This window comes from Leucoraja erinacea, chromosome 11 (assembly GCF_028641065.1).
Source record: "Leucoraja erinacea ecotype New England chromosome 11, Leri_hhj_1, whole genome shotgun sequence".
Taxonomy (NCBI): Eukaryota; Metazoa; Chordata; class Chondrichthyes; order Rajiformes; family Rajidae; genus Leucoraja; species Leucoraja erinaceus.
The window spans coordinates 20,148,536-20,151,823 of record NC_073387.1 but is presented as its reverse complement, the minus strand read 5'-3'; the positions used below and the strand labels follow the sequence as shown (position 1 = coordinate 20,151,823).

The window sequence follows — 3,288 nt, the reverse complement described above, 5'->3', positions numbered from 1 at the left end:
CACCGGGGTTTGGTCCGAGCGGCTCCAACCCGCAACGGAGGGAACGACGGTCACCAGCGGGAGAAGGAAAGTCGGGAACAGCAGGTAAGAGACCCTGCGTTTCCTTCAACTTACCTTCTAGGTGCAGACATGGACCGGGTCCATGTAAGCTGCAGAAGGCCGGCGGGTGAACCGCGGAGGAGCGGCGGCAGTCGGCAGCAGCGGCTGCCGGCAGCTGCAGGAGTACGGGCAGCGGCAGGAGTACGGGCAGCTGCAGGAGTACGGGCAGCTGCAGGAGCACTGACAGCTGCAGGAGCGCAGGTTGCGGCAGGAACTGGCAACGGCAGGAGCTGGCAACGGCAGGAGCTGGCAACGGCAGGAGCAGCATGGGCACATCGATTCCCGGAGGAGGAAAACACCTGTGCCCAACTTCGCTCCAGCACGGTGAGAAAATTCATTTTCAGCAGCAAAGGACTTGGCAGTTGACTGGCTGCAATCTACTACAAGGGACCAGTATGTGAGTGACCAGGTGTAGTATCTGTTCTTATCAGTTTAATATCTGATACGTCCCTTATCTAGGGACCATATATTAAATAAAATCTATAATAGCTGTTATCATCAGTTTTAATGTCTTATATGTTCCTTAGCTAAGGACCATATAAGTAGGAGTGCCCAGAATTGAGGGCATTAGAGTGGGGTTGACCGGCTGCAACGACCGCAAGGGACCAGTACCGTCAGTACGGGGGTGGGTCCCACGGGTCTAAGATAAAGGAGCAGCCAGGAGCGCTGAGAGCGTTGGAGCCGGGTTAAAGGAATAGATGGAATCAGCTGTGCCAGTTATCCTCCACACCGGCCATATCCACTCCACGGAAGGAAGGACAAAACTGGAGAAGGAGGACCATGGAACAGCGGGCAGCCAGCAGCAGCCAGCGGCACTTGGATCAACCGTAGTGTCGGCCCCGCACCGGCCAGATCCATGTGACCGAGCGGTAGGCTAGACACAAATCAAACAAGGTAGTGGACTGAGAAGGGTCCGACTTTGCATAAAACCGCCGGCAACCAGCGCCCGAGAGGGCTGGAGCGGGAAGAAGCGGTGTATGGAGCCTTGCTCCAACGTGATAACCCACAGCAGTACCTCTTTGAGGGCTGCACAATGCTTCTACCCCATCAGAGGGGAGCACTGTGGGTCAGTTCTGGGTTGACTTGCAAGAGGGGTCCGCAGAACAAAAGACAAGTGGGCAGCAGTTAAGCCCCACATGGGTACCCCGTGCGGGACCCTAGAGATCTCTAACTCTATAAAAAAGAGTAGGCAGGACCCTGATGGGCCAGAGCCTGGTAATACAGCATCCCATGATCCTAACACAGCAGGGACTCTGCTGGACATGGTGGCTGATTACTTTAGCCAAGTCAAACATGGGTAGACTTGGATCCAGGATGGCAATAGTATTACTATATGTCTGGCCACAAACGCCAACAGGGAAAACATTTATAGACACTGGCCAGACATCTGCCACCTGGCAACGGTGAGGCATTACGGGTGCCCAGTGTAAACCAATGCATTTGGCAGCATATGGGGACGAACATCAGGAACCAGGACCTCAAGATCCAGAGAACCTTAAAGGGATTGACGGAAGGCATCATAGAATACACTCGCACCCTGGACTAAATGTAGGTAACCAAAGACCATCTAGACGCACTAGCTCTGTTTAGTAATATGCAATATGATCTGAACTACACATGGAAGGCAGCCATTCAGCCAGCACTGGGACCCCAAAAAATGCTACCATTTGCAAACAAAGAACCGTGAGTGGACAAAGCCAAGACACTGGGGCTCATCAAGGCCAGCGCAAGGGCCTATTTTGGAGCATGATACCGGCCACAGGCAACACCATAAATAATGTGGCTCATACCAGTGGCAGTGCTAGAAATCAATAACCCGCAGGATCCTTTTTTAGGGTATGGCCAGGGCGGCCACCCTGGAAGATGCGGGAACCTCAACCTCCCACACAACCCCGAACAAGAGATATCAAACCAGAACCTCCTTTGTCAAATAAACCAAGGAAATAACACAACCACCGGTAACCATGGAGGTAGGTGGGTGGGGTTTTCTTCTGTTCAAAATAGGGACCTATGATGGTAGGGGAGGTTACAACACTACAGTTATGTATGGTATATAATCACTACAGATTCATATAATCTCAGCAGTATTCAGGGTTATCTGATAAGATTTACTCATTCCAATAACCACAGTACAACATACACCAGAAGGGCATTTTGTCCTTACATAAACCAAACAATCTAAAACCCACATGGTCTACAAAAATTGTACACAAAAGATGTGATTGAGCATACTTTTCATGGAACATTAGAATTGTATCAAACATATTTATTAAAAATAAATAGAGTAGGGTTGCAGGATTATCATTGATTTTAACCCTAAACACATTTGTTCTAGATATTCATTTTAAGATGGATACTCTTTTTTCTTGATAAGACTTGGTGTCAGCTGCGGGTTTTCTATATGGCAGGCATTGACTCAAAAGAGGAACTTTGGCAATAGAGCTTACAATAGGGGCAATCATTAGCTCCAATATTATTTACTAAAATTCTAAAACCAGCTTGACATTGTTATGTAACAAAGCCATAGGGTGATGTTTTTCCCCCCGTTCGGCCACCATCAATGGGGTACTAGGGATAATTCAACTACACTCGGCATCTGGAATTCTCAGAGTTCCGACTGACCTTCTAAATCATGGTATTCGGTCATACAGGGGATGGTTTAGAACCATGTTCCCTATTGAACATAGCCAAAAAATTATTAATTTTCCAGTGACTGGAGGCTGTCATCCATGCCATAAGACTATGGATTATGGATTTATAGAGGCTAAAGACCCACTGCACGGCATTGGGCTGTCAGACAGGACGATGAATCTCATCTCATCTGCACTAAGACTGTCAACATGGAAGCAGTACCTTTGGACATCAAGAAATGGGGCATATACTGCTTGGACAACAACCTCGACCAAAAGGCCAAGAACATTCTGGCCGTATCGGAATTTTTACAAGCCTCCATTATGATAATCGATGGAGCTACAGTGCCATCAATAGTGACACAAGTGCACTCTCCAATTACCTATCACAAGGAACGGAGCGGCACGCGGTGGGAACGCACCCCTGGTAAGAAAACCAGGTACTCCGAAATCTGGGACGTGGGTGTCGTTTTCTCAACATGCTGAGGAGCTTGTAGCTCATAACAGCGTTGTCACTTCAGTAACAGACCAGGAAGATGGTTATGCTCATGGTGTTATT

At 48.6% G+C, this 3,288-nt stretch overlaps 1 pseudogene; it reads left to right on the top strand.

The window, feature by feature from the left end:
- The first annotated feature begins 474 nt into the window (after positions 1–474).
- Positions 475–646, top strand: LOC129701909 (U2 spliceosomal RNA; annotated as a pseudogene).
- The last annotated feature ends 2,642 nt before the right edge of the window (positions 647–3,288 follow it).